The 14,055-nt window shown below is 41.2% G+C and overlaps 1 long non-coding RNA gene across 1 annotated transcript; it reads left to right on the top strand.

The window, feature by feature from the left end:
- The first annotated feature begins 6,450 nt into the window (after positions 1-6,450).
- LOC115262679 (uncharacterized) lies at positions 6,451-12,569 on the top strand. Its single transcript, XR_003895407.2, has 2 exons — positions 6,451-6,580; positions 10,629-12,569. It is a non-coding gene; the product is annotated as an uncharacterized LOC115262679 (long non-coding RNA).
- The last annotated feature ends 1,486 nt before the right edge of the window (positions 12,570-14,055 follow it).

Below are 14,055 nucleotides of genomic sequence, written 5' to 3' on the forward strand. Positions count from 1 at the left end.
ACGTCTTGTTGCTAGGTCAAGATAAATCGCTTCTTGGGTATAATCTTTTGTCAATGTACTCACAAATGATGCATAGTCCCGGCCGATCTATTTGCTTGCAAAACACCATAAACGATTTATTAGCTATATTGCCATCATCATCCAGCTTAGATACGCAAACACTTTGTCGAAACGACGCAGCAGCAGAATTAATAGGGAAACATTTGTTCTCCAGAGAATCTGAAACAGTTTTCGCCATCGTCATCCTCGCGTGGCCGTCTCTTCTTGATTCAGAAAGCATGGGTTTATTGTGAGATCATCCCATAAATTATTTACATCACATTTGCGTTGAGTAGTGTAGCACCCTCAGTAGTGGGCACTTCCAGGGCGCATAACATATTTCGAGCTTTCCTCCTTTGGAGAAGGGTATTAGTCCAACGTCGTGTTGAATTATGACTAACAGCAGGAGGGTTCTTGAACTTACAGCAAGCAAAACAGGCAAACAACTATGACCGGCCAAATGCCCAGCTTTGAATATTTAATTAATCCGATTAATGGGACTAGTAGCAGCGGACCTTCACCCGTAACGAACGGAGGCGTTCAATTATTCTGTCAATCAAGCTTTCCGCGATAAAGGGAGGAATAAATTGTTTTCCAACAACTATCCAGTGTGCCATTCTCCCCTGGACTTTGTCGATGTCACAGTTCTAACAACCGTTTCAAGAACACTATTATCTCCCGATTAATCTGTGCGGGCGGGTGCTCGGGCGAGAGCTTTCAACTGCCAAGCCGGAACCGTTTGCGGCTGGGAGAAATAAAATCCAGCACCGGACAAAGTTTGTGCGGGACAAACCCAGGAAAAAGTTTTGCGCTTTCAACAACCAAACAAAACTGTCGGAGGAAATTTACGACACGTTGCGAATTAATGTGCCAGGGAACTTCTTGGCTGAGCGATAATTAATGTTCTTTTAAAGCGAGTGAGGAACCAGAAGAAAGTTCTAATTGTTTTGAAATGGGCCAGTTATTGCATCTATGTATTTCATTGCTCTACAAACAAATAGAGAAATAATGTAACAGTCCAGATGCTAACTGTTTTGCTTCTCAAAACGAAAGAATAACCACTTCTTAAGAATATATTAGCTCATCATAACTCAAGGAATTTTTCAAGGAATTTCTGGAGGATTGTTTTAGGAATCCCCAAAGGAATTAAAAAAAATCTATGAGAAAAAAAAAATAAAATGAATCCCTGCTGAAACTCTCCATAAAAATCCTTAGAATACTAATAGAGTCTCTGTTGTTTTTTCTGAAGGTATCTGGAAATTTATGGAGAAATTGCAGAAACAATTCCTAGTGGAATTTCCATATGCATTTCTGAAGGAATCTCTTCATGAATCAAGTCGAGTTCCAATAGAAATCACTGATTTTTTTAATACATATTGGAATACCTAAATCAATTCACGAGGAAATTTCTGTACGAACTTCTGCAAGTCCTGGAGGAACTCATGCATGGACTTCTGGAAGAAATCGTACAAGGATCTTGTAACGGTTCAGATTTAGGTTGGATTCGACTTTGGTTTTTACCTCAACTGACTTCACTTAAGCGCCAAGCAGACGATCAATCGTGTGCTTGTGAAGCAGCAATATCCAATGCCCAGCGAGACTCAGGGCGAGTCCATCAAACACGTGAAAACTGAATTCGAACCGACCTATCTCACCACAACCCGACCCCACGAAAGGCAAAAATCAAAATTAGAGAAACGAACTGAATTTCATCAAAAGTCTTTCGTCATCTAAGGTAAACTCGCAAACATTCAAATTTTACAGTGTATTGAACCCTTGTTCCTATCCTCCTAAATTCCAATAGGAATTCTCATGCGCACGGCCGTGCTATTACTTGGTCCCTTATGTGTTCGTAGGTAGTCACATACAAATACGCTCAGTTCACTACTAGGCTCTTAAGCTAATCTGACCTTGATATATCGGTTGACTCGAGCTCAGGCGACGTCCAACGGTGGTGGTGATGGTGATGGAGACGCAGGGTCGATGGTGAGGCAGCGGAGCGCTGCAGTATTGGTAGAGTGCTGTCGGACACGATGCTGGCAGTGGTGCGTGTCCTGGCTTTTGGAGTCTATGCCGACACACGCATGCAAGTTCGATTGGACTACGAACCGCCAACTGTCTCGAGGCTATGTGTGTGAATGCCGCTGGTGATTGGCTTCCAGACGGTTATTCTCGGGAGTCGTGGAGATCTCCCAGGCCCGTAGGTGCGACGGTGGGTCACTGGCCGGACAACGAGGCCTATAGCCTACAAGCCGCCAAGCTTCTGGATCCACCCAGAAGATTCGTAGTGGTCGAATCTCCCTACAACCTACCTCCGGTTCTAGAACCCGGCAGGAACACCTTCGCGTGAAGGATGGGGTTCCTTCACGAGAAAAAGAAGAAAGCACATACACGAAAAGATTAGCACCCATCATCTACATCGACAGCACAAATTATCCACTGAGCATACAATAGTACAAACAATTACCTGAGCCTCGAGCAGCCGATTCAAGGGATTTTAGCTGGAATGATGACGTCAGCAACTATCTTAAAGATCTACAAAGTACACATATCACATTAAAGACTCTACAGCATCATGATGGCGGTTGTGATGCACTTACAGTGGAAATCTACGATTTCTTGCACTTGGGCCTATATTAGCTTCCACAATTTTTTTAAGATTCCGATTTCTAAAATAATTTAGGATATTACAATATTTTCAACAGAATCACTACTGACCCTTTTTTAACTCACAGAACGTTTTCAAACGGCTAACAGTCACTTCAACTTTTTCAAAAAAACTTCCACTGAACAATTTTGGACCACGTCCGCTTTGTATCACCGTTTGATTCGGAAAGACTCTTGATAAGATTTTTTTGTCCTTTGGATAATAGATTATTACATAATAGATGATTATACACAATGCATAATCCGTTAAAATAACTCATCAGTCTGAAGAACTGAATCTAAGAAATTGAGTGAGTTCATAGCTGCTTTGAGATAGGAGATGGGTGGTTTCAATATCGACCACCGAGCGGCGCTATCGTCGTATAAAATATGGCTTGAATATGTCTGCTTCGTTTAGGGTACGATTTAGATCTGACTTTTCATGGCGAAAAGATAATCAATCGAGATTATTGAAACGAGCAATTAATTGTAATATTGTAACCACGTTACATTACACCCATTCTCACCAAAAAAAATATTTTTACTTGCTAAAAATATTTTTTTTAAGAATTGGGTTGGTCGGTCTACTAGAGGTTCTAAAATTTTTTTTTTTAACGTTTGAACAAATTAACAGAGATATAGGTTTACATGTTGTTATTTAGCTAAAGCATGAATCTACTAGGCAAAACCTAAATCTTACCTGGTTATTTACATATTCCCGATGCAGCTTCCAAAATTTTGCATGCTATTTTTTTTTTATTCCGACGATGTTTCTTCAACTATGTACACATATTCTTCTTTTCTCCAGCCTTTTCTTTTTCTACTATTTACAGGTATTTAATTACATGTACTCACTTTATACACTACTTTAGATTCTATTTGCATGCACTTCAAATTACTTAACTCATCAGAATTTTTGATTATTCACAGAACTCGTTTAGGCTTATTCTTTTCTTCGTAATCTTCTCATTTTTCTTACGAATCACCACTCACAATATCCCCAAAAATTTATACCCCTATTCATTACAATGGCCTCCGAGGGCCTTCTCAGATTGCTCTCCGAGACAAAGGCACTGAACTCAGCACTGATCCGAATTATGAAGGACCATGCCTTCCACGTCGAGTGACGACTCGACTTATCTCCGCGACGCACAAAACCCAACTGAAGCCATAGGCTTCCAATTTCAGATAACGATCCGAACTAAATCAATACTTCTACAACTCTTCTCAGTTCCCGTACCTAAGTACTCCCTCACATTTACATATACCTACAACCCCATGGTGATTCGATATTCTGTTCGCGACGGTTCGAGCTCTCCTGTCAGACTTACTACTACTTCCGAATATCCAAGATATCTCATCCGACCTAATGCTGTCAGTTAGTCTTTCGTCGCGAATCTTAATTGCCGGTCGATATTCCTCGCGAAAACCATTAATTCGAGTGCTAAGTGAAATTTGAAACTATTGTCACTAGAAGTGGGCAGAGAAAATTATAATATTGAGTGAAGTGAAAAAAAAAACTAGAGGTAATTACAGAATTTAAATTGTGAACGTCTTGTTATCGCTGTATTATGGATTGCTATGCTATAGTAATGTTTCTTTTTTAATTCTATTTTGATGTTTTTGTGTTTGGGGCTGATGTGAATTTAATCGACGGAGTTTCAACATTGTGTTAAACATTGAAACGAATAACAATTGGAAATAGTTTGTGAAATATACAAAAAAAAAATCTACGCAAATATTACTCAAAAGTGAATATACAAAAACCCAAGGTCACCAACGATGAAGCTATATACAAGTTATTTACTACCTAATATAAATCAAAAGTGGTATTTATCAATGTATAAGTGGTTGATCAATCCGTGTATTGCTTTAGGATGGAATGCAATATGTACAGTGCTTGAAATTTATCATGAAAAAAATTGGAAGTTGCTCACAGTAGTAGTGAATTCTCGAAAATTATCAACAACGGAGGAAACATCTTGCTAACTTCTCGACGTTGGCTATGTGTGACCTCCAAGAGTGTTTTATTGTAGTGGTTTATGTACCTAAGGTACCGTCATAGCTAGTTCATCTATATTCTCGATCGGGATCATGTGTTGGTTGCTAGATTTTCTCGACAACGGAGGCAACAGCGGACTGACTTCTCGACGTTGGAGTTCTGTATGTATGCCTCACTGAGTGTTTTCATTACATTTCTTTTGGTTTATGTGCACTCCCTAGACGAAGTACACCGACATAGCTGGATTATTACTACTCTTATTTCTTCTGTATGTCAGCTGATCGGAATACCCCTAATCTATTACCTGACATGTCTTGCAATTCATAGCAATGAGATCCGAGTTTTGCTACAATCTTTGCTGGGGAGTATGTATCAGCTAGCTTAGCGTTGAAATTTTTAGCCTTGTTCGATAAGAAAAAGTTCTTTTTAAGTACAACCTCACCAATTTTGAAGTCCGAGCTAGCCGCTCTAGCCCGAAGATTATAATACTTGCTATATTTTTCATAGGCCTTTTTTAAGTTACGCCTGACTTGATCGTAAACCTGCTTCATTTCCTCATTTAGAGCTTTAGTATCGTAGTCCAGCTCATCCGTTGTTTCACGAATCCTATGGTATTCGTCACCTGAGCCAACATAGTTTCTCCCGTGGTTAATGAAGTAAGGGGTGAACTCCGTCGATTCATGAACGGCCGTTCGTATGGCCATGGCTACCTCTTGCAACCTACTGTCCCAATGTTTTTGGTCTCCCCCTTTCAAGTAAGAGCGGATGGCGGCTACAATTACCCGATTTACTCTCTCTGTGGGGTTATTTGCTGGATGATAGCTTGCGTTCTTCCAATGGCTGATTTTATATTTTGACGTTAGTGCTTCGAACAGCAAGGACTTAAATTGAGGTCCATTATCTGAGATTAAGATCTCAGGTACGCCAAAAAGTAGGAATACCATAGACTCCAGGAATTTTACTAGTATGTCGGTCTTTGCTTCTCGCATGGGTTGTATCATTACAAACTTCGAAAAGTGATCAGTTACCACAAGCAGAGTCGTATTACCGGGCTTAGATCTAGGAAATGGACCCACAAAGTCAACTGAAATAACTTGCCAGGGCATACTTGCGAGTTTTGGCCGTCCCATTGGTGGGATTTTGGCACTGTTAGGGAACTTTGAGGTTTTGCATATATCGCAACCTCGGCAATATCGCTTTACGTCCGTACTCATGCCAGGCCAATAGTATTTTTCTTGGACTTTCCGTAGGGTTTTATAGTATCCAAAGTGTGCTATCCCATGTTCGGCCTCTAAGATTTTTATTCGGTCAGCCTTGGATGGTATGAGTTTCCACTCGTATCGCTGGTCTTCGGCCCGTCCAGTAGGAATGTATTTGTAAATCTTGTCGTTTACGATCTTGAAGTCCTTATACTTATCCGACTCCGATTCGATATTGCTCTTCAACCTTTGCTGATCTAGGTCAACTGCGAGCACATCGACCTCAACTGCCCTTGAAAGAGCGTCCGCAATGATGTTTAACTTCCCTTTACGATACTCCAAGGTGAAATCATGTTGTTGCAACTTCAACGCCCATCTGGCCAGTCTAGCGGAATTGCCTTCAACGCTGACCTGGTTTAGCCATCTAAGTGACTGCGCATCGGTGACAACTCTGAAGCGGGTACCCTCGACAAAATGGCGAAATTTTTCAACAGCAAGTATGACTGCGAGACACTCCCGCTCTGTAGCAGAATACTTCATCTGCGTGGCGAAAAACTTACGGGAAAAGAATGCTATCGGGCGACGGACTCCTTCTTGGTATTGAACCAGGACTGCTCCTGCAGCGACGGCTGACGCATCGGATTCTATCACGAACTGCTGGCTAAAATCTGGATTAGCAAGCACTGGTGGCGACGTAAGTATACCCTTCACGTTGATTAAAGCCTGATCGGCTTCTTCCGTCCAGATAAGCTTGTTCTTACTTTTCTTAAGCAAGTTGGTTATTGGAGCGAGGATAGTAGAGTAATTTGGGATGAACTGCTTGTAAAATCCGACCATTCCTAGCAGTCTTCGGACTTCTTTTAACGTTTTAGGGGTTGGATAGTTTAGGATGGGGTCCAGTTTCCCACTATCAATAGAAAGTCCTTCTTCTGACAATATGTATCCTAGATATGAAATTCTTTTCTGGCAAAATCTGGATTTTTCCACACTAATTGATAAATTAGCAGATCTCAACCTCTCCGCAATTGTCCGTAGTAGTTTAAAGTGTTGTTTAAGAGTTTGAGACGTGACGACAATGTCATCCAAATAAACAAATACTTGTGGTTCTAAATCGAACCCCAAGACTCGATTCATCAGCTTGGTTTGGGTTACCGGGGCTCCTGTTAGACCAAATGGCATTACCTTGAACCTATAGAGCGATTTTCCGGCACGGAACGAGGTGAAGTCTCGACTTTCTTGAGCAAGCGGTATTTGCCAATACGCTTTTGACAGGTCGATTATTGAAAAGTATTTGGCCTTTTCAATTCGACCCAAAATGACCTGCATATCGGGAAACGGATAGGCTTCCTTCTTCGTCACTTCGTTTATCCGTCGACAATCGAGACAAAGTCGCCATTCGCCCGAAGATTTCTTTACAGGAAGTAGTGGATTGCACCAATCCGACGTTGACTCCTCAATCACATCCAGTTCTTTCATCCGGTTGATTTCCCTCTCCATCTCCTTTTCAATCGCTGGTGACCATCGATATCGTGGAGGTTTTTTCGGTTTTTCCCCTTCCAAAATCTCGATTTTGTGTTGGAGTACCGATGTTCGCCCGAGTTTCCCATCTCCTTTGAGGTACGTAACAATCTCCAACAGCTCCTTCCTCTCGCTCTCGGTAAGCTCGTGTTCAGTAGAAATACCCGTTAAGTCTGTATTTTCCGGAACTTCAACTGCAGGTAAATCTAGACTATTATCTTCCTGAGCAGTGGTCGGATGGATAACGTCCGTAATTCTCTCAAACACGACATTAATCTCCTCTCCTTCTTCAGCGAAATATCGATCAACACAATTAAGATCTACGAGTTCAGTTCCTACGGAGTTAGTCTCTAGCCGCGTGAGATTCCCATTTTCTTCCACCGCAGGTGTAATTCTGAAAGTTTTCCAAAAATCATTTCCCAGTATCAGTCTTTTCGCTAAATTTGGAACAAACAGGGTCGGAATCACCTTAGTCACTCCCTTAAAAGTGAACGGGATATGAACAAGACTTACGCATTCGTGCGGTGTTCCATCCGCAGTCCGAATCTGAATATTTGATGGTGATTTCAAGAAATTATGTTTGTCCAACAGCTTCTGATCACTCAGAATGCTGGCAGCTGCCCCAGAGTCCAGAAGTCCTTTAACTTCAGTTCCCAAAATGTTCACCGTTAGATATGGACAACGGTTTTCTTTGATGTTTATGGTCATAATCGACGGAAATTTGTCATAAACAAGTGGTGTGGGAGTCGAATTTACATTTGCAGAAGGGTCACTCCCTAATTCCCTTCCATCCGCTCGTTTTTTGCTTCAGTTTGTTGATGCCGATGATTGCCTGGGCAATTCATCACGACGACGTCTGGTTGGCCGCAAATATGGCAAAATAGTCGCTTATTCTTCGGGCAATCTCTCCAGTAGTGTCCAAACTGACGACAATTCCAACAAAGAATAGTATTCTGAGGAGCGTTGGTCTGTTCCGGGTTGGTCTCTCCTCGCTCGTCTGGTACCTTTGAATTACGTGGTCTATTTCTGGTAATTACGTTGATTTCCGGGTCTTCTTCCTCGAGATCTTCACCGTAGTTCTGTCCATCGATACAATGGACATTGAACGGTCGACTGCGCTGCGCATACGAGCGGTAGACGGACTTATCTAACTCGTAGCAAAGATTACACAGCGTTTCTATGTCCATAGCTTCTGTATCAATAAACGCTAAATGAGGGCGATACCAATCCCGCATGTTATCCAGCATAATGCTCTTCTTGGTTCTTTCAGACATAGGCTTTGACAGTTGTTGACAAAGTCGTTCGATTTCTCCCATGTATGTGACAAATGTTTCATTGGGCATTTGTTTCCTATCTCGAATTTCCCTTTCTATAACCTTATCCTTGTTGGGAACTTCGAATCGCAAACGTAAGTAATATTTCAACATCTGCCAATTAGAAAATTTATGGCTGAACGTGTAGTACCAAATCTCCGCTGGAGATTCAGGACGAAACAGAAAGTTTGCCTTACTCAATAGTTCCGTTTCCGAAACCTGATTGTTTCGCGCCAAAACATCGACTCGTTTCAAGAATTCTTCAACCGACATTCCCTTTGATTCTCCGCTAAACCTTATCGGCCATTTATTAATCGGTACTTTGTTTGTCCTGTCATAATTCGATTGTTCAATCGAACGCACAGGAATAGGAAAATCGTTCCGATTATTGTCAGCTACCGACGGCGGTCGCTGTTCTACTCGATTATTAATCTGAATAGGTGTTGAAGTTCGGTTTTCAATCCGATGACCAAGTCCATGATGTTGAGTCGGCTGGTAAGGATCTCCTCCAGGATGTTGATGTCTTCGTCCCGGATATTCGTAGTTCGTCGTAGCGTACATTTCCTGGTTACTGTTCCTTCCAATCGTCGTATTTTCGACGAGAGGAGGTTCGGCTCTTCTCTGCGTTCCTTGGGCGATACGGCCCAACATACTCTCTAATAATGGACCAATCACATCTTCCACTATGCGACTGACCTCGGCTCGAAGACTGGTGGTATCCCCAAGACTTGGCGTCGCAGGACTCTGTGTACCGACTGGAGCTTGATGTTGGGGTGGACGATGTGACAGCGGCGGAGGTGGTGTGGGTGGAGAAAGTGGTGTTGGTAGCTGAGATGACGACGATGGAAGTGTTGACGGAGGCGGTACTAATGGTGGTGGTAGATTCGCAGGTGGAGGTGGTAAGGTAGTCATGAGCGCTGGGAGTAAGGTCGATGTCGGAGGTAATGTGTGAGTACCTTGAAACAAGTGATTGAACGATTCACTTGACCGGACCAATTGATTCATGGTTGGATTACTGGTAATGTTTGATTTCGGAATAGCGTCTGACATGAAACCTACTCGTGGGCGTCTCATTCCACTAGTAGAATCTCTTGGAACTCCTGCCATGTTTTCTCTCAAAATTTCCAACGAAGCCGCTCCATCTTCCTCAGGCCTCGGGGGTGGGAATTCCAACGCCGGGTTCCTTGGAATTGCTCCAGTGCTTCGTGGTTGCATTACTCGTTCGTTGGACGTAGTAGCTGTAATGGAAGTTCTATCATCCGGGCTACCGAACGTCTCAAAAAGAAATTCAATCTCCTCAAGCAGATCTCGCTTCAAGTCATTTTGCCTATCGTTGTTCGCATTCAAACGATTTACTCTCAAACGAATATGGCGCAAACGAGAAATCAATACTTGCTTCCCCCCTTGAACTTCTAACTCTTGTCGTATCATGACCAATTTTACTTGGATGACCGAAAGTTCATCCTCGATCGTCTTGTTGGTTTTTATAGGTTTCGACCCACGCAATTCTTCCAATTGCACTTTTCGCAACTCCCCTCTTTGCTCTTCAAGTGGGGCATGCGTCATGTTAATATTTCTAATTTCCAGTTCATATTGCACTTCATCCGGTAACAGATCATTCGGATTGATGTACGATCCCAAACCAACTTGATTGAGTGAGTAAGCCATGCTCAATCTAGTAACAATGCTTCAACCGAATTCAATAATCAATTCACTCAATAATAATAAAAAATCAGAATGCCTTATAATCTAGAAAATTCAATAATAATTCACTATTAATCAATCCAATTCCCGAAACAGTAATAATTCAAAATACTTTACAATCTAGATAAAAAAAAACGAAAGAAAGAAAGAGAATGCAACTTCAAAATATAACCGACGAACTATCAACTGATTTTATTCTTCTTTTAGGTCTGACGGATTACCCGACTTCACGAATATTCGCCCGATTATCCGACGAACGATGTAAATATCTACAATACCGACGATTTCTAAGCGTATCCCAATTCAATTCATGTGAGTACTAATCTACAAACGAGTTCCTAGAATAAGCCAAATCCTTCGCATGCACCGTCAAAGAAAAAAAAAAAAACTTCAAACTCAATTTAAAAAAAACCTATAATTTGTTCGCACGCCCTAAATTTTCAAAAGGCCCCACGTTGGGCGCCAGAATGTAACGGTTCAGATTTAGGTTGGATTCGACTTTGGTTTTTACCTCAACTGACTTCACTTAAGCGCCAAGCAGACGATCAATCGTGTGCTTGTGAAGCAGCAATATCCAATGCCCAGCGAGACTCAGGGCGAGTCCATCAAACACGTGAAAACTGAATTCGAACCGACCTATCTCACCACAACCCGACCCCACGAAAGGCAAAAATCAAAATTAGAGAAACGAACTGAATTTCATCAAAAGTCTTTCGTCATCTAAGGTAAACTCGCAAACATTCAAATTTTACAGTGTATTGAACCCTTGTTCCTATCCTCCTAAATTCCAATAGGAATTCTCATGCGCACGGCCGTGCTATTACTTGGTCCCTTATGTGTTCGTAGGTAGTCACATACAAATACGCTCAGTTCACTACTAGGCTCTTAAGCTAATCTGACCTTGATATATCGGTTGACTCGAGCTCAGGCGACGTCCAACGGTGGTGGTGATGGTGATGGAGACGCAGGGTCGATGGTGAGGCAGCGGAGCGCTGCAGTATTGGTAGAGTGCTGTCGGACACGATGCTGGCAGTGGTGCGTGTCCTGGCTTTTGGAGTCTATGCCGACACACGCATGCAAGTTCGATTGGACTACGAACCGCCAACTGTCTCGAGGCTATGTGTGTGAATGCCGCTGGTGATTGGCTTCCAGACGGTTATTCTCGGGAGTCGTGGAGATCTCCCAGGCCCGTAGGTGCGACGGTGGGTCACTGGCCGGACAACGAGGCCTATAGCCTACAAGCCGCCAAGCTTCTGGATCCACCCAGAAGATTCGTAGTGGTCGAATCTCCCTACAACCTACCTCCGGTTCTAGAACCCGGCAGGAACACCTTCGCGTGAAGGATGGGGTTCCTTCACGAGAAAAAGAAGAAAGCACATACACGAAAAGATTAGCACCCATCATCTACATCGACAGCACAAATTATCCACTGAGCATACAATAGTACAAACAATTACCTGAGCCTCGAGCAGCCGATTCAAGGGATTTTAGCTGGAATGATGACGTCAGCAACTATCTTAAAGATCTACAAAGTACACATATCACATTAAAGACTCTACAGCATCATGATGGCGGTTGTGATGCACTTACAGTGGAAATCTACGATTTCTTGCACTTGGGCCTATATTAGCTTCCACAATTTTTTTAAGATTCCGATTTCTAAAATAATTTAGGATATTACAATATTTTCAACAGAATCACTACTGACCCTTTTTTAACTCACAGAACGTTTTCAAACGGCTAACAGTCACTTCAACTTTTTCAAAAAAACTTCCACTGAACAATTTTGGACCACGTCCGCTTTGTATCACCGTTTGATTCGGAAAGACTCTTGATAAGATTTTTTTGTCCTTTGGATAATAGATTATTACATAATAGATGATTATACACAATGCATAATCCGTTAAAATAACTCATCAGTCTGAAGAACTGAATCTAAGAAATTGAGTGAGTTCATAGCTGCTTTGAGATAGGAGATGGGTGGTTTCAATATCGACCACCGAGCGGCGCTATCGTCGTATAAAATATGGCTTGAATATGTCTGCTTCGTTTAGGGTACGATTTAGATCTGACTTTTCATGGCGAAAAGATAATCAATCGAGATTATTGAAACGAGCAATTAATTGTAATATTGTAACCACGTTACAATCTCTGCAGGACTCTCTGAAAAAAAAAGTCTTTGAGACATTTCTTGGGAAATTTTCAATGAAATCTAACATGGAGAAATTCTTCGTGATGAGTTTATTATCTGTATGAACTTATAAAGGACTCCGGAGTAAATATTGCAGCATAATCGATCGCGTTCGTCATTTTCCCGCGCGAAACCACTAGGCACGTCTATTCGCCCTGCGTGTTAATATAGCGCTGTCATAGATCTGATATTGTACGGATGAAAGCCTTTTTCAACCAAAAGAGGGAAATGCAGTGCTTATTGTTATTCAGCCATTCCTTAGAAAAACGATATAGTGCATCTTCGATTGTCGTGAAACTTGGTGGGCTTGTAGTTCTTCGGAAATAATTAGACCCGTATTTTTTTATTTCGTCATTAGGGTGACCAATTTTCATATAGGGTCCAAAAAATCAAGGTTTTCCAAACTGAAAATTTTCAAAAAATCGTTACTTTTGAACCAGTTGACCGATTTTAAACTTCTTTTTTTGTTTGAAAGCTATTGAATTGTAGTTTGCAGGATAAATACGTTAAAGGGGCTAAAATGTAAAGAGTACTATAAAATATGCAAATATGTTAGTCTTTTCACGTTTTCATGGTTTTGAGACCAAAGAGGTACCCTGGTTTTATATTTTTATCAAAAAATTCAGGAAATTTGGCGTAACATATCAAAAAATCAGAGATGTTTGTTTTTTAGTTTTTGAGATATGATTTTTGAAAATAAAAGGTCAAATTTTCCCATACAAGACACTTTTTTAGATTTGATTATATTTTGATTCCTTATAATATTATGGATACCAAAACCACCAGGAATCACTTTAAAAAGCAATACTATGCATAGTTTTATGAGAATTTGCAATTTCAAGCAATTTTAGAGTAGCTAGTACTAAAATATATGACTCTCTATTAGCGTGGCTCAAAATACCACATGTCAAAATTTTCGATGGGCCCCCTTCTCATTTCGTTCTATATGACGCCACGATGCTCGGTCAAATTTTCAGCTAAATCCGTTAACATTAGGGTGGTGCTACTCTCGTTTGAAGTTTGTATGGGAGTTTATATGGGAAAACATCGTTTTTAGCATTTTTCTCATGAACGGCACTATTTTTACTTAAAACACATAACCGATAAAATAGAACTATAGTCTTACATGTGCCGAAAAACTTTGTTGAAGACCGCAAAGTCATCCGAAGCTTGTAAGAAAAGATATTACATGCAGACCATTTGGTGGTGCTTAACATTTAACATGTCAAGGAATAACAATAGCAATAAAATCTCATTGAATGGGCCCGTACTGTCTAGGCTACAGCTTTTTTCGCAAGTGTCTGATTACATTGCGGTCTCCGACAAAGTTTTTTGGCATATCTCAGGCTATATTTCTATAGGATCTATTACGTGTTTTAAGGAAAATCAGAACCCCTCACAAGAAAATTGCAAAAAACGATGTTTTCCCATATAAACCGCCAT

The sequence above is a fragment of the Aedes albopictus genome, chromosome 3, assembly GCF_035046485.1.
Source record: "Aedes albopictus strain Foshan chromosome 3, AalbF5, whole genome shotgun sequence".
Lineage (NCBI taxonomy): Eukaryota > Metazoa > Arthropoda > Insecta > Diptera > Culicidae > Aedes > Aedes albopictus.